Below are 25258 nucleotides of genomic sequence, written 5' to 3' on the forward strand. Positions count from 1 at the left end.
CAGCGTCCCCTTTTTACACATAACGGCAGACAGCGTGCACTTTTTACACATTACGGCAGACAGCGTGCCCTTGTTACACATAGCGGCAGACAGCGTGCACTTTTTACACATTACGGCAGACAGCGTACACTTTTTACACATAACGGCAGACAGCGTGCCCTTGTTAAACATAGCGGCAGACAGCGTACACTTTTTACACATAACGGCAGACAGCGTCCCCCTTTTTACACATTACGGCAGACAGCGTCCCCTTTTTACACATTACGGCAGACAGCGTCCCCTTTTTACACATTACGGCAGACAGCGTACAGTTTTTACACATAACGGCAGACAACGTACACTTTTTACACATAGCGGCAGACAGCGTGCCCTTGTTACACATTACGGCAGACAGCGTGCCCTTGTTACACATTACGGCAGACAGCGTGCCCTTGTTACACATTACGGCAGACAGCGTGCCCTTGTTACACATTACGGCAGGCAGATTCCCCCTTTTTACACGTTGCGGCAGGCAGTCCCCCCTTTTTACACATTGCGGCAGGCAGTCCCCCATTTTTACACATAGCGGCAGGCAGTCCACCCTTTTTACACATTGCGGTAGGCAGTCCCCCATTTTTACACATAGCGGCAGGCAGTCCCAACAAATAAAGAAAGAGACAGAAAGAAATAAAGAAAGAAAGAGACAGAAAGAAAGAAAGAAAGAAAGAAAGAAAGAAAGAAAGAAAGAAAGAAAGAAAGAAAGAAAGAAAGAAAGAAAGTAGAATCATACTTACCTTCTCCGCTGGCTCAGGCTCCTCGTGCAGCTTGACGATTCCCGGGCAGTAGAGAAGGAGGAGGAGGGAGGTGAAGGAGGGAGCCGCAGCAGCGCTGTGTTATTGGTGGAGGCGCTGCTACTGCTGCCCCCCTGCTTCACTATAGGCTGTTCTCGGAAGACAGCCTATAGTGAAGCAGAGGGGCAGCAGCAGCAGCGCCTCCACCAGTAACAAAGCGCTGCTGCGGCTCCCTCCTTCACCTCCCTCCTCCTCCTTCCCCCGTCCGTGCCGCTGCTCTTCTCCTCTGTGGGCGGCTGTGCGCTGCGGGAAGCGGTTGCCCGCAGCGCACAGCGGCATGTAATGAGTTAGTTTGACTCATTACATGCTTGGGCCCCTGGACAGAGGCGGGCCCCAGTGCAACGCACTGCTTGCCCTGCCGGTAGTTCCGCCTCTGCCCTAGTCAGTGCCTTAACTAGACATTTTTTTTTTTTAGCACTGTGTGCAAGAAACAGCATCGGTACCCCCCTATAAAAAAACTGGGCAAGTGTGTGCCGTAGGCGCGTGTGAGCCAAAAATTTAGGGGCGTGGCTTCATGGGGAAGTGGCGTGGCCACAGAGCTCCCTTTTGCAGATTACGGCAGGCAGAACTCCATTTTACACATTACGGTAGGCAAAGTCCCCTTTTTTTACACATTACAGCAGCATGTCCCCCTTTTTTTACACAGTGCGGCAGGCAATCCCCCTTTTTTTTTTTTTTTTTTTTTTTTTTACACCTTATGGTAGGCAGTCCACCTTATTTATACATTATGGCAGGCGAGAGAGAGAGACTCACCTTTGACAAGCCGGCATGCCTCTCCTCTTCCCGCCCTATGCTCCCACAGCACAGGGCAATATGGGTGGGCTGGGGGCGGGCTGGGAGAGACGTCATCTCTCCCGGCACATAGGAAGGGAGCGAAGGTGGAGCTGCAGCGCTGCCTGGCTACCTAGGTGAGAGAAGCGGTGATGGCGGGGGGAGGAGGGTCGGACCCCACAGTGCGACGGAGCGGCCAGGTGGGTGTTGCTGGTGGTCCTGCGCCTCCAGTGGCACACACCTCGTTACGGCCCTGGCCCCAGTTCCCCATATTACAGCCAGTACACACAGGCCCATATTACATTATACAAAGCCCCACTCCTTCATATTACAGCAAGTACACACAGTACCATATTATATTACATCAGGGCTTAAAGTGGTCCTGGAGAGGCAGGGGAACTCACCTCCCCCATGACTGTTCCTGCTTGCGTGCGTGCCGCAGAAAGTGGTGTGGCCTCACAAGGAAGGGGCGTGGCCACACAAAAGTACCCCAATTCAAAATGTCTCACAGTAGCACAATTTTATTCACATTGCCTGCCCCACATACTAGTGCTCCATTGCCGGTCTATGAGCTGCCCGGCGTCAAATCCTCGCCCCTGTCATTGCTGCTCCTTAGTCCAGCAGCACCCTCCTCAATGTGGCTGTGTGCTTCAGTGGCTGTGGGCTGGAGCATCAGGTCCCGGCTGCGGTGTAAAGCTATCAGCGGCTACCAGACAGTCCTGGCTCACGGACCGGCTGCTATTGAAAGAAGCGAGGCCGCACTTTGAATCTGGCGCCAATTGTGCACCATTCACGGCTCCCGGACCGCCAGCTAATGAGAAGCTGCCACTTGGCAGCTTCTCATTGGCTGGCTGTCTCGCGAGCCGTGATTGGCTCACGCCAGATTTTAAAAAGCCGCCCCTTTTTTTGATTGGTGCTGCAGCCGGTCCGCGAGCATTGGCTGGCGGCCGCTGCCACCATTACAATGCAGCAGGGACCTGATGCTGTGGCAGGGCGGAGGTGGAACTGGTTCCGCCTGCCATTAGAGGTGACGGAACGCAGTTCCGCCCCACTTTAACCACTGCATTACATTATACATAGCCCCAGTAACCCATATTACAGCCAGTACACCCGGACCCATATTACATTAAATTATACACAACCTACACAGTCCCCACAATATTACACAGAGCAGCACATTATATTTCACACAGCCCCCCCCCCCCCCCATATCACATACCCTCCAACTGTACCTTTTTAATAGGTACAGTACCTTTTTTTCATGGTCTGTACCGATTTTTGCCTCTCCAAACTTCCATTGAAAGTATAGGAAAAGGGGCGTGGCCACGCCCCCTTTACACGCGACCACGCCCCCTTTTCGGATTTGTACCGATTTTTCTGTGTAAAATGTTGGAGGGTATGATATCACAGATAGTACACAGCACCATATTACATTATATTATACACAGCACAATTCCCCACCCCACCCTAATATTACACCCGGTAGCACATTGCATATCACACAGCACCCCCTCCCCCTTATTACAGAAAGTACCATGTAACATTACATCATGCACAGTACACACACCCCTCCCCCGACCACATTATACACATCAGGGCCGTAACTACGTGTGTGCCAAGTGGGCTTGGCACACAGCGCAGTTGCCCTGAGGGCGCACGGCCAGCGGCATGTAATGAGTCAAATTGACTCATTACATGCCGCCTCTGAAGTCCGCGCCGTGCGCCGCCAAATACGCTCCTCGGGCTGTCTGTAACGCTGCAGCAGCATCCGTCCTTATAGAGGATGGATGCTGCTGATTGAACAGTAGGGGGAGCCGGAGAGCACAGCTCCTCTCAGGCAGTCTGCATGTGGCTTTGTGACGGAGAGCTGGTCGGGTGAGGCAGTGACTGTCTCTCTACTGACTGCAACATCTAGAAGGTGTGTCTCGCATGTGGGTGCCAGAGGTGGGTTTGGGGAGCGGTGTATTTATAAATGACAGTGGCTGGGTCAGCACTTACTCTACAGGTGTGTGGCTGACTTGCAGGGGGGGGGGGGGGGGGGGGTGGTAGGGCGCGTTTTTAATGATGGTGACCTGTTTGCTTTACTTGCATACCCTCCAACATGACCCGCCCCACTAGGTACAAAATGCTCTGTTTCTGGACTTCCCTCTTAATTTATTATTGCCATCACCTGTGAAGAAACAGCTTTCTTATCATGTAACTAGTTCAACACAGGTGATGGAAATCATAAATTAAGAGGGAAGTCCAGGAACAGAGCATTTTGTACCTAGTGGGGCGGGTCATGTTGGAGGGTCTGTACTTGCTGTAAAAAATGATGCAGGCTGTGTTTTATTTTAATGTGAAAGAGGTGTATGTTTGTGTCCTATCTAGCTATCTGTTTGTGTTTGTGACATACATGTGTGCTATATAGAGTATGGTGTGTGTGTGTGTGTGTGTGTGTGTGTGTGTGTGTGTAGCCATGAGTGTGTGTTTGTGACATACATGTGTGCTATAGATATAGCTTTGTGTGTGTTTGGATATACATATATATATACACACTGTGCGTGTTTGTATGTGTGTATATATATATATATATTTCTCTGACGTCCTAAGTGGATGCTGGGACTCCGTAAGGACCATGGGGAATAGCGGCTCCGCAGGAGACAGGGCACAAAAGTAAAGCTTTAGGATCAGGTGGTGTGCACTGGCTCCTCCCCCTATGACCCTCCTCCAAGCCTCAGTTAGATTTTTGTGCCCGAACGAGAAGGGAGCAGGCTAGGTGGCTCTCCTGAGCTGCTTAGAAGTAAAGTTTAAATAGGTTTTTTATTTTCAGTGAGACCTGCTGGCAACAGGCTCACTGCATCGAGGGACTAAGGGGAGAAGAAGCGAACTCACCTGCGTGCAGAGTGGATTGGGCTTCTTGGCTACTGGACATTAGCTCCAGAGGGACGATCACAGGTACAGCCTGGATGGGTCCCGGAGCCGCGCCGCCGGCCCCCTTACAGATGCTGAAGAGTGAAGAGGTCCAGAAATCGGCGGCAGAAGACGTTCCTGTCTTCATTAAGGTAGCGCACAGCACTGCAGCTTGGCGCCATTGCTCCCAGCACACTTCACACTGCGGTCACTGAGGGTGCAGGGCGCTGGGGGGGGGGCGCCCTGGGCAGCAATGTAAATACCTCCTATGGCAAAAAATACATCACATATAGCCTCTGGGCTATATGGATGAATTTAACCCCTGCCAGTTTTCCAGATAAAAGCGGGAGAAGAGCCCGCCGAGAAGGAGGCGGGGCCTATCTCCTCAGCACACGGCGCCATTTTCCCACACAGCTCCGCTGGTAGGAAGGCTCCCAGACTCTCCCCTGCACTGCACTACAGAAACAGGGTACAACAGAGAGGGGGGGCACTTATTTGGCTAAAAATATATATAAGCAGCTATAAGGGTTAGACACTTATTATAAGGTTGTCCCTATACAGTTTATAGCGCTTTGGTGTGTGCTGGCAAACTCTCCCTCTGTCTCCCCAAAGGGCTAGTGGGGTCCTGTCCTCTATCAGAGCATTCCCTGTGTGTGTGCTGTGTGTCGGTACGTTTGTGTCGACATGTATGAGGAGAAAAATGATGTGGAGACGGAGCAGATTGTCTGTAATAGTGATGTCACCCCCTAGGGGGTCGACACCTGAGTGGATGTACTGTTGAAAATTACGTGACAGTGTCAGCTCTGTATAAAAGACAGTGGTTGACATGAGACAGCCGGCTACTCAGCTTGTGCCTGTCCAAACGTCTCATAGGCCGTCAGGGGCTCTAAAGCGCCCGTTACCTCAGATGGCAGATACAGACGCCGACACGGATACTGACTCCTGTGTCGACGGTGAAGAGACAACCGTGATTTCCATAATATGAGTACCACCAAAAAGGGGTATTATGTTTGGTGAGGAAAAACTACCTGTAGTTTTCCTGAATCTGAGAAATAAAATGATGATGCGTGGGTTTCCCCCCGATAACAATTGATAATTTCTAAAAAGTTATTGGCAGTATACCTTTTCCCGCCAGAGGTTAGGGTGCGTTGGGAAACACCCCCTAGGGGGGATAAGGCGCTCACACGCTTGTAAGAACAAGGGCTCTACCCTCTCCTGAGATGGCCGCCCTTAAGGATCCTGCTGATAGAAAGCAGGAGGGTATCCTAAAATGTATTTACACACATACTGGTGTTATACTGCGACCAGCAATCGCCTCAGCCTGGATGTGCAGTGCTGGGTTGGCGTGGTCGGATTCCCTGACTGGAAATATTGATATCCTAGATAAGGACAGTATATTATTGCCTATAGAGCATTTAAAATATATGCGAGATGCACAGCGGAATATTGCCGACTGGCATCAAGTATAAGTGCGTTGTCCAATTCTACCAGTAAAGTGGTCAGGTGATGCGGATTCCAAACGGCATTTGGAAGTATTGCCTTAAAAAAGGCATTTGGGGTCGGTCTTTCAGACCTGGTGGCCACGGCAACAGCTGGGATATCCACGTTTGTACCCCAGGTCGCCTCTCAAAATAAGACGCAGTATTATCAGGCGCAGTCCTTTGTTGGCAAGCGGACAAAAGGTTCCTCTTTTCTGCTCGTGACAGAGGGAGAGGAAAAAGGCTACAGAGATGAGCCAGTTCCCAGGAACAGAAACCCTTTCCCGCCTCTGCCAAGCCCTCAGTATGATGCTAGGGCTTTACAAGCTCAGGCACGGTGGGGGCCCGTTCTCAATGAATTTCAGTGCGCAGTGGGCTCACTCGCAAGTAGACCCCTGGATCCTTCAGGTAATATTTCAGGGGTACAAATTGGAATTCGAGACGTCTCCCCCTCGCCGTTTCCAAAAGTCGGTTTTACCGACGTCTCCCTCTGACAGGGAGGCAGTTTTGGAAGCCATTCACAAGCTGTATTCCCAGCAGGTGATAATCAAGGTACCCCTCCTGCAAAAGGAAACGGGGTATTATTCCACACTATTGTGGTACCGAAGCCAGACGGCTCGGTGAGACCGATTCTAAATCTAAAATCTTTGAATACAGAGGTTCAAATTCAAGATTGAGTCACTCAGAGCAGTGATTGCGAACCTGGAAGAAGGGGACTACATGATGTCTCGGGACATCAAGGATGCTTACCTTCATGTCAAAAAATTTACCCTTCTCACCAAGGGTACCTCAGGTTATGGTACAGAACTGTCACTATCAGTTCAGACGCTGCCTTAGGGATGGTCCACGGCACCCCGGGTCTTTACTAAAGTACGGACCGAAATGATGATATTCCTTCGAAGGAAGGGAATTTTAGTTATTCTTTACTTGGACGATTCCCTGATAAGGGTAAGATCCAGGGAACAGTTGGAGGTCAGTGTAGCACTATCTCAGGTAGTGTTGCGGCAGCACGATTGGATTCTCAATATTCCAAAATTGCAGCTGGTTCCGACGACTTGTCTTCTGTTCCTAGGGATGATCCTGGACACAGTCCAGAAAGAAGGTGTTTCTCCCGGAGGAGAAAGCCAGGGAGTTATCCGAGCTAGTCAGGAACCTCCTAAAACCGAGCCAAGTCTCAGTGCATCAATGCACAAGGGTTCTGTGTAAAAATGGTGGCTTCCTACGAAGCAATCCCATTTGGCAGATTCCACGCAAGGACTTTCCAGTGGGACCTACTGGAAAAATGGTCCGGGTCGCATCTTCAGATGCATCAGCGGATAACCCTGTCACCAAGGACAGGGGTATCCCTCCTGTGGTGGTTGCAGAGTGCTCTTCTTCTAGAGGGCCGCAGATTCGGCATTCAGGACTGGGTCCTGGTGACCACGGATGCCAGCCTGCGAGGCTGGGGAGCAGTCACACAGGGAAGGAATATCCAGGGCTTATGGTCAAGCCTGGAGACATCACTTCACATAAATATCTGAAGCTAAGGGCCATTTACAATGCTCTAAGCTTAGCAAGACCTCTGCTTCAAGGTCAGCCGGTGTTGATCCAGTCGGACAACATTACGGCAGTCACCCACGTAAACAGACAGGGTGCCACAAGAAGCAGGAGGGCAATGGCAGAAGCTGCAAGGATTCTTCGCTGGGCGGAAAACCATGTGATAGCACTGTCAGCAGTATTCATTCCGGGAGTGGACAACTGGGAAGCAGATTTCCTCAGCACGACCTCCACCCGGGAGAGTGGGAACTTCACCCAGAAGTCCTCCACATGATTATAAACCGTTGGGAAAAACTCGACAGGTATTGCGCCAGGTCAAGGGACCCTCAGTCAATAGCTGTAAAGGCTCTGGTAACACCGTGGGTGTACCAATCAGTGTATGGGTTCCCTCCTCTGCCTCTCATACCCAAGGTACTGAGATTGATAAGATGGAGAGGAGTAAGCACTATATTCGTGGCTCCGGATTGGCCAAGAAGGACTTGGTAACCGGAACTTCAAGAGATGCTCACGGAGGATCCGTAGCCTCTACCTCTAAGAAGGGACCTGCTCCAGCAAGGACCCTGTCTGTTCCAAGACTTACCGCGGCTGCGTTTGACGGCATGGCAGTTGAACGCCGGATCCTGAAGGAAAAAGGCATTCCGGATGAAGTCATCCCTATCCTGATCAAAGCCAGGAAGGATGTAACCGCAAAACATTATCACCGTATTTGGCGAAAATATGTTGCGTGGTGCGAGGCCAGTAAGGCCCGACGGAGGAAATTCGACGATTCCTACATTTCCTGCAAACAGGAGTGTCTATGGGCCTGAAATTGGGGTCCATTAAGGTTCAAATTTCGGCTCTGTCAATTTTCTTCCAAAAAGAACTAGCTTCAGTCCCTGAAGTTCAGACGTTTGTAAAAGGGGTACTGCATATACAGTCTCCTTTGGTGCCTTCAGTGGCACCTTGGGATCTCAATGTAGTTTTTGGGTCCCAAAAGTCACATTGGTTTGACCCACTTAAATCTATGGAGTTAAAATATCTCACAGGAAAAGTGGTCATGCTGTTGGCTCTGGCCTGGGCCAGGCGCGTGTCAGAATTGGCGGCTTTATCCTGTAAAAGCCCTTATATGATTTTCCATTCGGACAGGACGGAATTGAGGACTCGTCCTCAGTTTCTCCCTAAGGTGGTTTCAGCGTCCACCTGAACCAACCTATTGTGGTGCCTGCGGCTACTAGGGACTTGGAGGACTCCAAGTTGCTAGACGTTGTCAAGGCCGGAAAATATATGTTTCCAGGACGGCTGGAGTCAGAAAATCTGACTCGCTGTTCATCCTGTATGCACCCAACAAGCTGGGTGCTCCTGCTTCTAAGCAGACGATTGCTCGTTGGATTTGTAGTACAATTCAGCTTGCACACTCTGTGGCAGGCCTGCCACAGCCAAAATCTGTAAAAGCCCGTTCCACAAGGAAAGTGGGCTCATCTTGGGCGGCTGCCCGAGGGGTCTCGGCTTTACAACTTTGCCGAGCAGCTACTTGGTCAGGGGCAAACACGTTTGCTAAATTCTACAAATTTGATACCCTGGCTGAGGAGGACCTGGAGTTCTCTCATTCGGTGCTGCAGAGTCATCCGCACTCTCCCGCCCGTTTGGGAGCTTTGGTATAATCCCCATGGTCCTTACGGAGTCCCAGCATCCACTTAGGACGTCAGAGAAAATAAGAATTTACTTACCGATAATTCTATTTCTCGTAGTCCGTAGTGGATGCTGGGCGCCCATCCCAAGTGCGGATTGTCTGCAATACTTGTATATAGTTATTGTTACAATAACATCGGGTTGTTTATTGTTGTGAGCCATCTTTCAGAGGCTCCTACGTTTTATCATACTGTTAACTGGGTTCAGATCACAAGTTGTATGGTGTGATTGGTGTGGCTGGTATGAGTCTTACCCGGGATTCAAAATCCTTCCTTATTATGTACGCTCGTCCGGGCACAGTATCCTAACTGAGGCTTGGAGGAGGGTCATAGGGGGAGGAGCCAGTGCACACCACCTGATCCTAAAGCTTTACTTTTGTGCCCTGTCTCCTGCGGAGCCGCTATTCCCCATGGTCCTTACGGAGTCCCAGCATCCACTACGGACTACGAGAAATAGAATTATCGGTAAGTAAATTCTTATTATATATGTGCGTGTGTGTGTGTGTGTGTGTGTGTGTGTTTGTGACATACAGTGCATGTGTACAGTAGCTGTGTTTGTATGTACAGTATTTGTATGGGTGATCTTCTGTATGCCGGCGGTCGGGCTCCCGGCGCTCAGTATACCGGCGCCGGGAGCCTGACAGCCGGCATACCGACACTTATTTTCCCTCGTGGGGGTCCACGACCCCCATATAGGGAGAATAAAATAGCGTGGCCGTGCCCGTAGCGTGGCGAGCGCAGCGAGCCCGCAAGGGGCTCATTTGCGCTCGCCACACTGTCGGTAAGCCGGCGGTCGGGCTCCCGGCGCCGGTATGCTGGTCGCCGGGAGCCCGACCGCCGGCCAGCCGTAGTGAACCCATTTGTATATATATATAATATATATATGCGGCACACCTCAATACTTAAAACATGCAGTTAAACAAACAAAAAAAGTGATACCCTCCAGTTCAGGCTGTACTGATGTGTACAGCATAATACAATGTCAATATGCAGCGGCACTCGAAATAAATAGACCAGGCAGGTTTTAGTTAACTAACGTTTCAATGCTCAGACAGCGGCATTTTCGTCAGGGTGCAAAACCTAGCCGCTGTCTGAGCATTGAAACGTTGGTTAACTAAAACCTGCCTGGTCTATTTATTTCGAGTGCCGCTGCATATGGACCACACACACACACACACACACACACACACACACACACACACACACACACACACACACACAAGTGCCAACATTAAACACTACTGTGTGTGTGAAAATATATATATATATATATATGTGTGTGTGTGTATGCATATTGTGTATATATATATATATATATAAAATTTGTTATGGAAACCCCTCCGGATAAATCCTGCGTTTGCCCCTGGCCGCAGCCGCGCTGGAGGAGAGAGAAGCGCCGGAGGCAGCTGAGAAGGAGGAGGAGGGAGGGGGAGCAGGGAGCCGCAGCAGCGCTATTTCATTGGTAGTAAGCGCCGCTGCAGCAGCCCCCTCTCCTTCCGTATAGGCTGCCCAGCGCTGCTGTGGATGCTGGGATGTGGTTCCTCCATCCCAGCATCCACAGCAGTGCCAGGCAACCAATACAGAAGGAGAGGGGCATGCTGCAGCGGCGCTTACTACCAATGACATAGCGCTGCTGCGGCTCCAGTCCCCCTCCCTCCTCCTCCTTGTCCGATGTCTGCACACTGCACAGAGGGAGATGTCAGCACGAGGAGCCTGTCAGCGGGGAGAAGGTAAGTATATCCCCCTCTCTCTCTCTCTCTCTCTCTCTCTGGGGGACACCGTCTGCCATAATGTGTAAAAAGGGGTCCTGGCTGCCGCAATGTGTAAAAAGGGTTCCTGGCTGCCGCAATGTGTAAAAAGGGGGCCTGGCTGCCGCAATGTGTAAAAAGGGGGCCTGGCTGCTGCAATGTGTAAAAAGGGGGACTGGCTGCCGCAATGTGTAAAAGGGGGGACGCTGTCTGCTGTAATGTATAAAAGGGTCTCTACCTGGTGTAGTGGCGCTACTGTGCAGCGTAATTTGAATAATGGAGACTACTGTGCACCGTAGTAGTAATTGCTATTATTTTGTGACCACGCCCCTTCCCCATGAAGCCACGCCCCTTCCCCATGAAGCCACGCCCCTATATATTTTTTGCGCGCCTACGGCGCGCACTGCCCCTGTCTTGCATGGGGGGGCGCCAATGCCATTTCTTGCACACAGCGCTAAAATGCCTAGTTACGGCACTGATACACATATCCCCTTTCTCATAAAACCCCCCCAGCACACACAGCACCAACCTGGCTATTGCTGTTCCTTCCTGTGAAGAGCAGGAGCCGGGGCTGAGACAGTGTGGTGGAGGGAGGCAGCAGCACTGGGCAGGAACATGAGGAGGAGAAGGAGGAGGTGAGCTGGGCTGTACTGTGCTACACGCAGCCCTGTGAGTGTGGTGGGCGGGGCCAGCAGCAGTGAAGCAGGGCACTGGCTGTCAGTAGACCAGCTGCTCTGCTGTTTATTCTCCTGCCTCCGCTCAGGCTGCCGACTCTGTGTGCACAGCAGGAGGCAGGACGGCCACCACGGACGGCTGTGACCTCTTACGTGCCGGCCCCACCCCCCGCATTTCCGGACTCGCGCGTGCGCAGTCCGGATTTACAGGGAGCTAATTTAAAAACCGGGAGGTCAGGCAAGGTATGCGGGGCAGCGGGAGGCTCATTGAAAAGTCGGGAGCGGTAGGCAAGTCTGGGATGCATACCTCCCAGCTTTCTTCAGGCAGTAGGAGGGACACACGCGTGGCAAAAAGGGGTGTAGCCAACAAAAAGGGGGCGTGGCTTCACAGAAGGACCCACGGTCGCGAGCCACGCCACCGTTTTCGTCAGTGAGGGGGCATGCCCAGAGCTCTGTGAGCTGCTGGCATGCCCCCAGGGGCGGATTATGAGTCCGGGGGGCCCAGGGCACTTGAGACAGGGGGGCCCTATCTCATTGCTGTGCCTGCTGTGGGTTTGGGGGCGTGACCTAATTGCGGCCCACGTGGCCACGCCCCCTTATGCAAATTCCAGGATTTTTTTTAATGGGATTTTGGTCCCTCAGCAAGGGGTAAATCCAGAGGTGGCGGTCGCTCCCCCCTACACACCCGCACAGGCAGAAGAAAGCACACCACAGACCTGCCAACACGCAGCAGCGTGTGCTGACTGTAGCACAATGCTGCTGCTGTTGCTGGCAGGATGGGGGAGCTTCAGAGCTGGGATAGAGCTACTCCAGCTGGAGGGCCCCCTAAAACTGTGGGGCCCGCGGTACGTACCCCCTGGCTACCCCCCCTTAATCCGGCTCCGCTGCCGGACCCCCCTTAATCCGTACCCCCTCTGTCTCCACTAAATAGACGCTGTGCGCATGTGCACAGCGTCTATTCACCGCTGCTCTGCTAAGCAGAACAGCAAGTACAGGAGCTTCCCAACTGCCCCCCCCCCCCCCACCGCGGGACACTGCAGCCCGTGGGTGGGACAGCGGGACAGACCCAAAAAAATGGGACTGTCCCGCGAAAATCGGGACAGTTGGGAGGCATGGGGGTGTGTGATGGGGTATGCCATACAGACAGACGGGCACCGGCTCACTGTGTGCTTGACCCCCCACATCAGCATACTCAGCAGGGTCTCTCTGGCGCGGAGGAGCGTCACTTTCTGGCATACTCACGCTTCTTAGCTGCAGTTTTGTGGGGCACCTGCAGCTGTGCAGGTTCCGTATTGCCTCTATTATCTCCAGCCCCGGCAACCCCATCGCTAGCTGCAGCGCTGTCGCCTGCAGTGAGGTGCTCCCAGCTCCTTCACACACTTTAGCCAGTGGGCAGCGCTGCAGAAGTCCGCGCTGCTTGCAGGCTCCGACCCCCTCCTCCCTCCAGCCGCAGCGTCTCCTGGGGGCTAACCAGTCACTCCCAGTCTCCCCTTACCACAGTGCCCGGCAGCCGTGCGAGGTCCGCGGTGTGTGTCACCCCTGGCCTTGCCCTGTCACCCTTATCCTGGCCTTTTCACCCTTATCCTGGCCCTTTCACCCTTATCCTGGCCCTGTCACCCTTATCCTGGCCCTGTTACCCCTATCCTGGCCCTGTCACCCCTGTGCTTGCCCTGTCAACCCTATCCTGGCCCTGTCACCCCTGTCCTGGTCCTGCCACCCCTACCCTGGCCCTGTCACCCCTATCCTGTCCCTGTCATTTCTGTACTTGCTCCGTCGCCCCTGTCCAGGCCCCGTCACCCCTGTCCTTGCCCCGTCACCCCTGTCCTGGCCCCGTCACCCCTGTTCTGACCCTATCCCCCCCTGTCCTGGCCCCATCACCCCTGTTCTGACCCTGTCACCCCTGTCCTGGCCCTGTTACTGCATACTCTCCAACTACCTTTTTGGCAGGTACAGTACTCGCAGCGCCTCCAGACCCCTCCCCAATGCACCACACCTCCACACCTTCCCCTCCACTACATGCGGCACTCCACCCCTCCCCCACACGCTGTGCCTCCAAACCCCCTACACCATCCACATCCCATATATGTCTCCACCCACACCTGCCCCCCTCCACCCACAGCATCTGCAGACACCCGCCTCCATCCGCAGTCCCCCCGCACCCGCTACATTGCTACATTCTGTACATCGTGCCCTGCAGGTGCTGTTCATGCTGTCGCAAGGGGCTGCGCCTCCTTCCCCATCGCAAGCCCTTTCATTGTGCAATATTTAACCACTAACAAAGGAATGCAGGTAATACTCCACATAATACAAATATTGAACCCCAGATAGGCATGCAAGGGTTAAGGGGGCATAGCCCATTGTGACGGTGTGAAGAGCGCCCGTAGGGCGCGATGAAGCACCTAGTATTAGATATTTGCGTACACCACACATTGCATTCATAGGACCTGCTGTGCTTTTCTCGATGGTCTGGGATTTATTTGCAAAGTGAGTGACAGGGAGCGTTTGTGGGAGGTAAAAAGGGGAGTGGCAACTCAGATGCAGTTATGTAACGACCATTTTGGGGGTTGTCACAGCTGGCGACTACATGTTACTTCTGGCCACAGAGAAGCATTTAGTGGGCATCTCATTACAAACCCAGCGACTGCCACATTTGCTTATTTTTGCACAGCTGTTGCGTACTGAATCATAGCTGTGAAGGCCACAAATACGGCGGTATCCAGACTCCAGGTCAACAGCATTTAGGTCAACACCCATTAGGTCGATGTCTATTGGTCGATAGTGAATAGGTCGACACAGGGCCTGTGCTAGAGTGTTTGGCGACCCACTGCAAATGATAAACTTGCGCCCTCACATTCATAAAAAAGGGACAGTGGACACCACAAAAGGGGTTTGGTAACACAAGGAGGGGCATGGCAACAATGGTACCCACAATTCAAATAACCCCACATAGTATTACAGTCTTATTCACGTTACCCCAAACGTAGTACCCCTGATTCATAATACACCACATAGTATTCACGTTATGCTACACAGTACTATGGGGGACATTTACTAAGCAGTGATAAGAACGGAGAAGTGAGCCAGTAGAGAAGTTGCACCATCAACCAATCAGCAGCTCTGTATGATTGTATAATATGCAAATTATAGATGTTACTTCAGTGCTGATTGATTGCCATGGGCACTTCTCCACTGGCTCACTTCTCCGCTCTTATCACTGCTTAGTAAATGTCCCCCTATCCCTTATACACAATGTCCACAGTAGTGCCTCTTATCAGAGGTGTAGCTAGGTGCCATGGTGCACGGAGCAAGGGTATGTTTCAGTGCCAACTCCTCTGTACTGAATTGGAGGCATGTTACATTTGAAAAGAAAAAGATATTTTAAAATTGGTGACAGAGGCAGTTCTAGACCTTAAGGAGCTCAGGGCAAAAGTTTCATTTGGTGCCCACCACTCTCAATACAGGGACAGTGCGCGCCACAGGCACGCGCAAAAAATATAGGAGCCACAAAATAGTACCAATTCACATTACACTGCACAGTTGTGTCCATTAGTCACATTACACTGCACAGTAGTGTCCGTTATTCACATTACACCTCACAGTAGTGTCCGTTATTCACATTACACCTCACAGTAGTGTCCGTTATTCACATTACACCTCACAATAATGTCCGTTATTCACATTACACCTCACAGTAGTGCCCGTTATTCACATTACAACTCACAGTAGCGTCCGTTATTCACATTACAACACACAGTAGCATCCGTTATTCACATTACACCTCACAGTAGTTACCGTTATTCACATTACACCTCACAATAATGTCCGTTATTCACATTACACCTCACAGTAGTGCCCGTTATTCACATTACAACTCACAGTAGCGTCCGTTATTCACATTACAACACACAGTAGCATCCGTTATTCACATTAGAACTCACAGTAGCGTCCGTTACATTACAACACACAGTAGCATCCATTAGTCACATTACACTGCACAGTAGCATCCGTTAGTCACATTACACTGCACAGTAGCTTCCGTTAGTCACATTACACTGCATAGTAGCGTCCGTTAGTCACATAACACTGCACACTAGTACCATTATACACGTTAGGCTACACAGGAGAGCACCTTATACACATTATGCGGTCAGGTAAAGCCCATTATACATATTATGGCAGGTACATCCATCATTCCCTCCACAGCACTGCCCCAGTACCTGCAGGAGGTCCCAACTCCTGCACTGCTCCTCCTCTGCCTTCTCCTCATGTTTCTCCGAGGCTCCGTACCCCCACAGCAGCGGCTCTGTGGGATGTCGGCAGTGACGCCGAGAGGGAGGGAGCGATCGGGTACTAATTTCTCGGGCCACGGACTGATGGAGGGCCCGGTGGGGGCCCTGGTCCACTGCACTCCCTTCTTTTTCCCTCCTTACTGGGCAGCAACAGCAGCATAAGCACTCATCTTGGCAGCACAGCACATGCTGCACGTCTCCCGCAATTAGGCCACGCCCCCAAAATGTTGCCTGGCTTGGAAATCCTCTCAAGCGGTGGCTTTGTGTGTGGGCTGAGGCCGCCCACTGAGCCCAGCTCTCTAGGGAAGGATGGGGGAGAGATCCGCGCTACACGCTGCCAGCACCGCTACCTGTCAGCCAGCGAGACAGGTGCAGCGGCAGCCAACATCAGCAGGGATGCAGAGCAGGGAGAGCACCTCTTCAGCATGGTGCCTACCTGCACTGCATTCCCTTGCTGAGCAGGTAGCGCCGGCTCTGGGTCGACACCAGAAATAGGTTGACATGGCCATTAGGTCGACATGAACAAGGTCGACGTGGAAAAAGGTAGACATGATTTTTTTCAAATTTTTTTCAGTTTTTGAATTTTTTCATACTTTATGATCCACGTGGACTATGATTGGGAACGGTAACCTGTGCCGAGCGCAGCAGTATCAGAGCAAGGCACCTTGCCCGAAGTGAGCCATGTGAGGGGACACGGTGCACTAATTGGGGTTCCCGGTCACTTTACAAAGAAAATGACACAAAAAGAACATTAAAAACTCATGTCGAACTTTTTCCATGTCGACCCGATGGCCACGTCAACCTATTTCTGGTGTCGACCTAGTCACTGTCAACCAATAGGCATCAACCTAATGTCTGTCAACCTAGACACTGTTGACCTAGTCACTGTCGACCAATAGGCATCGACCTAATGTCTGTCTGCGTAGACACTGTCGACCCTAATACGGCATACATATTCTGTGAACATTAAAAAAAACAATGCAAAATTGTTCACATCTCTCAGCGTGCCTGTCCCTATCTGTACGCTTGGTGTGATACTACACTTGCAGCAGCCCCCGGCAGAAGCTATACCTGGAAACATTCAAATCCGCATAGCGTGCTGTTCCCTCCACCTGCCCTAACTGGACTTTTCCTAAGGTAAACATGTCTCATTTAGCTCAAATATAATGTGATCATCTCCCCCTGTCTCTGGCAGTATACTGGCATGTTAGGTGGCTGGCATGCATGAATACCTTCTTGCTGGGACAGCTCTTTCGATAGGTGATATGTGACCAGGGATTAAATGTGCATGCGTGTCCTTCAGATCCCTCTCCAGGGATTGTTGCTAAAAGAATCCCATCTAATTTTGGCTTTAGCTAGCAGGCTCAAGGACTAGAAAGGTATGCTTTCTGGAGCTTGATGCATATGCCACATTGAAGTCCCGTAGAAACTTATGGGGATTACCTTGCCAGGGGACCGCAGAAGATATCCCATTTTCGTTCATATTGAAGTCCCACCCCGCAAATGGTCTGGATACGCCTCAGTTGTCCAGACCACCCCCAAAACTCTGCGGGACGCCCCGTCCCCATCCCCCGCTGGGACTTCGCATGCGATCGCAGTTTAAATCCTCACACATGCGTGCAGCGGTGTGCATACATGCGCAGCAGTGCAGAAATTGCCAAATAGCGATTTCCGCACTTCTACGATTCATGGTGATATGGGGTTATCGGTAGGGATACTGGGGGGTCATTCCGAGTAGATCGCTCGCTAGCAACTTTTTGTAGCGCTGTGATCAGGTTAAATCTCTGCAAAACTGTGCATGCGTATGCACCGCAATGTGCAGGTGCATCGTACAGGTACAAAGAGGATCGGTGCTGGCCGATTAATTTAACGAAGTATCCATTCGCACAGCCGATCGCAAGGTGATTGACAGAAAGAGGGCATTTGTGGGTGTCCACTGACCGTTTTCTGGGAGTGTTTGGAAAAAACGCAGGTGTGTCCAAGCGTTTGCAGGGCGGGTGTCTGACGTCAATTCCGGGACCAAAAAGACTGAAGTTATTGCAGTGGCTGAGTAGGTCCAGAGCTACTCAAGCTGCAAAATACTTTTTTGTGCCGTCGGCTGCAAAAGCAGTCGCACACTTGCAAAGCAAAAATACACTCCCCCATAAGCGGCGACTATCTGACCGCAGCGCTGCAAAAAGTTGCAAGCGAGCGATCAACTCGGAATGACCCCCACTGTGTGGTAATCAATAAGGATACCAAAGTCACCTGAGATGAGAGAGAAAAGTTCTGAAGAGAGGAAATGCCTGAAAGCAAAGTTGTCAGGGAATTTAGAGCAATGGCCATGGGGACAGTAAATGACAGCTACTGAAAGGTGAAGAGATTGGAAGAGGTGTACAGCATGAACCTCAAATATACAGAATGTAAGGGGTGGTTCTGAGTGTATGAGTTGGTAGGAGCAACCGGTGGATAGATGACCCTAACACCACCATCATGGAGACCCCAGGGCCGGGGTGTATTTGGAAATATGGGAGGAGAGGTGTCAAGTGGGGAATCCAGGTTTCAGTAGTGGCTAGTAGATTCAGGGAGTTGGAGATGAAAAGGCCATGAGTGGGGACCAGTTTATTACATTTGGGATTACAGAGGGCACCGGAGAGATGGATAGAGTCAGCAGGAGAGATGTGAATGAGGTTATCAACTCTGATCTCATTCACATCTCTCCTGCTGACTCTATCCATCTTTCTCTTCATCTCTGCCATCCAAAGTAATGTCTCCTCAATGCTACAGCAACTCTGCTGTAGCATTGAGGAGACATTACTTTGGATGGCAGAGATGAAGAGAGAGTAGTGATGGTGTGTGCTTCTGAGCTAGGAAGGGAAACTGCAAGAGATGGGCAGGGAGGGAGTTCGGTGTGATGCAAATGAAGAAGATGTGAGGCGACAGAGACAGGAAGGAGGGAGCAGGGCTTAAAGGGAAACAGAGGACGGTAGGGAGGCAGATAGAGGTGGGAGCAGGGGGCAGAATAAAAGATTAGACAGACACTGAGTGATGGAGGGAGTTGAAGAAAATATGGTCATGTTGTAAATAGAGATGAGCGGGTTCGGTTCCTCTGAATCCGAACCCGCCCGAACTTCAGGTTTTTTACACGGGTCCGAGCAGGCTCGGATCTTCCCGCCTTGCTCGGCTAACCCGAGCGCGCCCGAACGTCATCATCACGCTGTCGGATTCTCGCGAGGCTCGGATTCTATCGCGAGACTCGGATTCTATATAAGGAGCCGCGCGTCGCCGCCATTTTCACACGTGCATTGAGAGTCATAGGGAGAGGACGTGGCTGGCGTCCTCTCCGTTTAGAGAAGAGAGAGACACAGTATTTTGGGGAGCATTATTAGGAGGAGTACTACTATACTGTATACTACTATACTACTTGCTGCTGAAGTGATATTTTATACTAGATTAGATAATAGATAGTGTGACTGTAAGTGTATTATCTGACTTGTGGGGGAGACACTGACAGTGGGGAGCAGTTAGAGTCTGAGAGCAGGACTCAGGAGTACATATAACGTACAGTGCACACTTTTGCTGCCAGAGTCAGTGCCACACTGCCATTGTTGTGACCACACTGACCACCAGTATAATAATATATTTTGTGATTGTCTGCTTAGGCCTCGGAGTACTAGTTGCAAGTTGCAACGTGACCGGAAGTGACCACCAGTTTAATAATCAATCACCACCAGTTTAATATATATATATATATATATATATATATATATATAATTGTATATAATATATATATATATATAATATTGTATACCACCTACCCGTGGTTTTTTTTTTTTTCATTCTTCTTTATACATACTACTATAGTAGCTTACTGTAGCAGTCTGCGGTGCTGTGCTGACCTGACAGTGTCCAGCAGGTCCGTCATCAGTCATTACATAATAAATATATATAGTACCTGTCCGGCTGCAGTACTAGTGATATTATATTGATTTCATCTCATTATCAATAATTTATCATCCAGTCTAGACTCTATATTAGCAGCAGACACAGTACGTTAGTCCACGGCTGTAGCTACCTCTGTGTCGGCACTCGGCAGTCCATCCATAATTGTATACCACCTACCCGTGGTTTTTTTCTTTTCTTTCTTCTTTGTACATACTACTATAGAGTATAGTAGCTTACTGTAGCAGTCTGCGGTGCTGCTGAGCTGACAGTGTCCAGCAGGTCCGTCATCAGTCATCATTACCTAATAAATATATTATCTACCTGTCCGGCTGCAGTACTAGTGATATTATATATACATACATATATATATATTGATTTCATCTCATTATCAATCATCCAGTCTATATTAGCAGCAGACACAGTACGTTAGTCCACGGCTGTAGCTACCTCTGTGTCGGCACTCGGCAGTCCATCCATAATTGTATACCACCTACCCGTGGTTTTTTTTTTTCTTTCTTCTTTGTACATACTACTAGTATAGTATAGTAGCTTACTGTAGCAGTCTGCGGTGCTGCTGAGCTGACAGTGTCCAGCAGGTCCGTCATCAGTCATCATTACCTAATAAATATATTATCTACCTGTCCGGCTGCAGTACTAGTGATATTATATATACATACATATATATATATTGATTTCATCTCATTATCAATCATCCAGTCTATATTAGCAGCAGACACAGTACGTTAGTCCACGGCTGTAGCTACCTCTGTGTCGGCACTCGGCAGTCCATCCATAATTGTATACCACCTACCCGTGGTTTTTTTTTTTTTTTTCTTCTTTGTACATACTACTATAGTATAGTAGCTTACTGTAGCAGTCTGCGGTGCTGCTGAGCTGACAGTGTCCAGCAGGTCCGTCATCAGTCATCATTACCTAATAAATATATTATCTACCTGTCCGGCTGCAGTACTAGTGATATTATATATACATACATATATATATATTGATTTCATCTCATTATCATCCAGTCTATATTAGCAGCAGACACAGTACGGTAGTCCACGGCTGTAGCTACCTCTGTGTCGGCACTCGGCAGTCCATCCATAAGTATACTAGTATCCATCCATCTCCATTGTTTACCTGAGGTGCCTTTTAGTTGTGCCTATTAAAATATGGAGAACAAAATGTTGAGGTTCCAAAATTAGGGAAAGATCAAGATCCACTTCCACCTCGTGCTGAAGCTGCTGCCACTAGTCATGGCCGAGACGATGAAATGCCAGCAACGTCGTCTGCCAAGGCCGATGCCCAATGTCATAGTACAGAGCATGTCAAATCCAAAACACCAAATATCAGTAAAAAAAGGACTCCAAAACCTAAAATAAAATTGTCGGAGGAGAAGCGTAAACTTGCCAATATGCCATTTACCACACGGAGTGGCAAGGAACGGCTGAGGCCCTGGCCTATGTTCATGGCTAGTGGTTCAGCTTCACATGAGGATGGAAGCACTCAGCCTCTCGCTAGACAACTGAAAAGACTCAAGCTGGCAAAAGCACTGCAAAGAACTGTGCGTTCTTCGAAATCCCAAATCCACAAGGAGAGTCCAATTGTGTCGGTTGCGATGCCTGACCTTCCCAACACTGGACGTGAAGAGCATGCGCCTTCCACCATTTGCACGCCCCCTGCAAGTGCTGGAAGGAGCACCCGCAGTCCAGTTCCTGATAGTCAGATTGAAGATGTCAGTGTTGAAGTACACCAGGATGAGGAGGATATGGGTGTTGCTGGCGCTGGGGAGGAAATTGACCAGGAGGATTCTGATGGTGAGGTGGTTTGTTTAAGTCAGGCACCCGGGGAGACACCTGTTGTCCGTGGGAGGAATATGGCCGTTGACATGCCTGGTGAAAATACCAAAAAAATCAGCTCTTCAGTGTGGAGGTATTTCAACAGAAAAGCGGACAACAGGTGTCAAGCCGTGTGTTGCCTTTGTCAAGCTGTAATAAGTAGGGGTAAGGACGTTAACCACCTCGGAACATCCTCCCTTATACGTCACCTGCAGCGCATTCATAATAAGTCAGTGACAAGTTCAAAAACTTTGGGCGACAGCGGAAGCAGTCCACTGACCAGTAAATCCCTTCCTCTTGTAACCAAGCTCACGCAAACCACCCCACCAACTCCCTCAGTGTCAATTTCCTCCTTCCCCAGGAATGCCAATAGTCCTGCAGGCCATGTCACTGGCAATTCTGACGAGTCCTCTCCTGCCTGGGATTCCTCCGATGCATCCTTGCGTGTAACGCCTACTGCTGCTGGCGCTGCTGTTGTTGCTGCTGGGAGTCGATGGTCATCCCAGAGGGGAAGTCGTAAGCCCACTTGTACTACTTCCAGTAAGCAATTGACTGTCCAACAGTCCTTTGCGAGGAAGATGAAATATCACAGCAGTCATCCTGCTGCAAAGCGGATAACTGAGGCCTTGACAACTATGTTGGTGTTAGACGTGCGTCCGGTATCCGCCGTTAGTTCACAGGGAACTAGACAATTTATTGAGGCAGTGTGCCCCCGTTACCAAATACCATCTAGGTTCCACTTCTCTAGGCAGGCGATACCGAGAATGTACACGGACGTCAGAAAAAGACTCACCAGTGTCCTAAAAAATGCAGTTGTACCCAATGTCCACTTAACCACGGACATGTGGACAAGTGGAGCAGGGCAGGGTCAGGACTATATGACTGTGACAGCCCACTGGGTAGATGTATGGACTCCCGCCGCAAGAACAGCAGCGGCGGCACCAGTAGCAGCATCTCGCAAACGCCAACTCTTTCCTAGGCAGGCTACGCTTTGTATCACCGCTTTCCAGAATACGCACACAGCTGAAAACCTCTTACGGCAACTGAGGAAGATCATCGCGGAATGGCTTACCCCAATTGGACTCTCCTGTGGATTTGTGGCATCGGACAACGCCAGCAATATTGTGTGTGCATTAAATATGGGCAAATTCCAGCACGTCCCATGTTTTGCACATACCTTGAATTTGGTGGTGCAGAATTTTTTAAAAAACGACAGGGGCGTGCAAGAGATGCTGTCGGTGGCCAGAAGAATTGCGGGACACTTTCGGCGTACAGGCACCACGTACAGAAGACTGGAGCACCACCAAAAACTACTGAACCTGCCCTGCCATCATCTGAAGCAAGAAGTGGTAACGAGGTGGAATTCAACCCTCTATATGCTTCAGAGGTTGGAGGAGCAGCAAAAGGCCATTCAAGCCTATACAATTGAGCACGATATAGGAGGTGGAATGCACCTGTCTCAAGCGCAGTGGAGAATGATTTCAACGTTGTGCAAGGTTCTGATGCCCTTTGAACTTGCCACACGTGAAGTCAGTTCAGACACTGCCAGCCTGAGTCAGGTCATTCCCCTCATCAGGCTTTTGCAGAAGAAGCTGGAGACATTGAAGGAGGAGCTAACACGGAGCGATTCCGCTAGGCATGTGGGACTTGTGGATGGAGCCCTTAATTCGCTTAACAAGGATTCACGGGTGGTCAATCTGTTGAAATCAGAGCACTACATTTTGGCCACCGTGCTCGATCCTAGATTTAAAGCCTACCTTGGATCTCTCTTTCCGGCAGACACAAGTCTGCTGGGGTTGAAAGACCTGCTGGTGACAAAATTGTCAAGTCAAGCGGAACGCGACCTGTCAACATCTCCTCCTTCACATTCTCCCGCAACTGGGGGTGCGAGGAAAAGGCTCAGAATTCCGAGCCCACCCGCTGGCGGTGATGCAGGGCAGTCTGGAGCGACTGCTGATGCTGACATCTGGTCCGGACTGAAGGACCTGACAACGATTACAGACATGTCGTCTACTGTCACTGCATATGATTCTCTCACCATTGAAAGAATGGTGGAGGATTATATGAGTGACCGCATCCAAGTAGGCACGTCACACAGTCCGTACTTATACTGGCAGGAAAAAGAGGCAATTTGGAGGCCCTTGCACAAACTGGCTTTATTCTACCTAAGTTGCCCTCCCACAAGTGTGTACTCCGAAAGAGTGTTTAGTACCGCCGCTCACCTTGTCAGCAATCGGCGTACGAGGTTACATCCAGAAAATGTGGAGAAGATGATGTTCATTAAAATGAATTATAATCAATTCCTCCGTGGAGACATTGACCAGCAGCAATTGCCTCCACAAAGTACACAGGGAGCTGAGATGGTGGATTCCAGTGGGGACGAATTGATAATCTGTGAGGAGGGGGATGTACACGGTGATATATCGGAGGATGATGATGAGGTGGACATCTTGCCTCTGTAGAGCCAGTTTGTGCAAGGAGAGATTAATTGCTTCTTTTTTGGTGGGGGTCCAAACCAACCCGTCATTTCAGTCACAGTCGTGTGGCAGACCCTGTCACTGAAATGATGGGTTGGTTAAAGTGTGCATGTCCTGTTTATACAACATAAGGGTGGGTGGGAGAGCCCAAGGACAATTCCATCTTGCACCTCTTTTTTCTTTAATTTTTCTTTGCGTCATGTGCTGTTTGTGGAATGTTTTTTGGAAGGGCCATCCTGCGTGACACTGCAGTGCCACTCCTAGATGGGCCCGGTGTTTGTGTCGGCCACTAGGGTCGCTTATCTTACTCACACAGCTACCTCATTGCGCCTCTTTTTTTCTTTGCGTCATGTGCTGTTTGGGGAGGGTTTTTTGGAAGGGCCATCCTGCGTGACACTGCAGTGCCACTCCTAGATGGGCACGGTGTTTGTGTCGGCCACTAGGGTCGCTTATCTTACTCACACAGCTACCTCATTGCGCCTCTTTTTTTCTTTGCGTCATGTGCTGTTTGGGGAGGGTTTTTTGGAAGGGCCATCCTGCGTGACACTGCAGTGCCACTCCTAGATGGGCACGGTGTTTGTGTCGGCCACTAGGGTCGCTTATCTTACTCACACAGCTACCTCATTGCGCCTCTTTTTTTCTTTGCGTCATGTGCTGTTTGGGGAGGGTTTTTTGGAAGGGCCATCCTGCGTGACACTGCAGTGCCACTCCTAGATGGGCCCGGTGTTTGTGTCGGCCACTAGGGTCGCTTATCTTACTCACACAGCTACCTCATTGCGCCTCTTTTTTTCTTTGCGTCATGTGCTGTTTGGGGAGGGTTTTTTGGAACGGCCATCCTGCGTGACACTGCAGTGCCACTCCTAGATGGGCACGGTGTTTGTGTCGGCCACTAGGGTCGCTTATCTTACTCACACAGCTACCTCATTGCGCCTCTTTTTTTCTTTGCGTCATGTGCTGTTTGGGGAGGGTTTTTTGGAAGGGCCATCCTGCGTGACACTGCAGTGCCACTCCTAGATGGGCACGGTGTTTGTGTCGGCCACTAGGGTCGCTTATCTTACTCACACAGCTACCTCATTGCGCCTCTTTTTTTCTTTGCGTCATGTGCTGTTTGGGGAGTGTTTTTTGGAAGGGCCA

General features: G+C 50.4%; 1 long non-coding RNA gene across 1 annotated transcript in view; it reads left to right on the forward strand.

Moving 5' to 3' along the window:
* The first annotated feature begins 3367 nt into the window (after positions 1-3367).
* The window catches only part of LOC134981277 (uncharacterized), a 122144-nt gene continuing 100253 nt past the window's right edge, over positions 3368-25258 (forward strand). The window contains exon 1 of the long non-coding RNA XR_010190533.1: positions 3368-3519. This is a non-coding gene — a long non-coding RNA (uncharacterized LOC134981277). The remainder of the gene's footprint in view (positions 3520-25258) is intronic.

Source organism: Pseudophryne corroboree, chromosome 1 (genome assembly GCF_028390025.1).
Source record: "Pseudophryne corroboree isolate aPseCor3 chromosome 1, aPseCor3.hap2, whole genome shotgun sequence".
In the NCBI taxonomy this organism is placed as follows: domain Eukaryota; kingdom Metazoa; phylum Chordata; class Amphibia; order Anura; family Myobatrachidae; genus Pseudophryne; species Pseudophryne corroboree.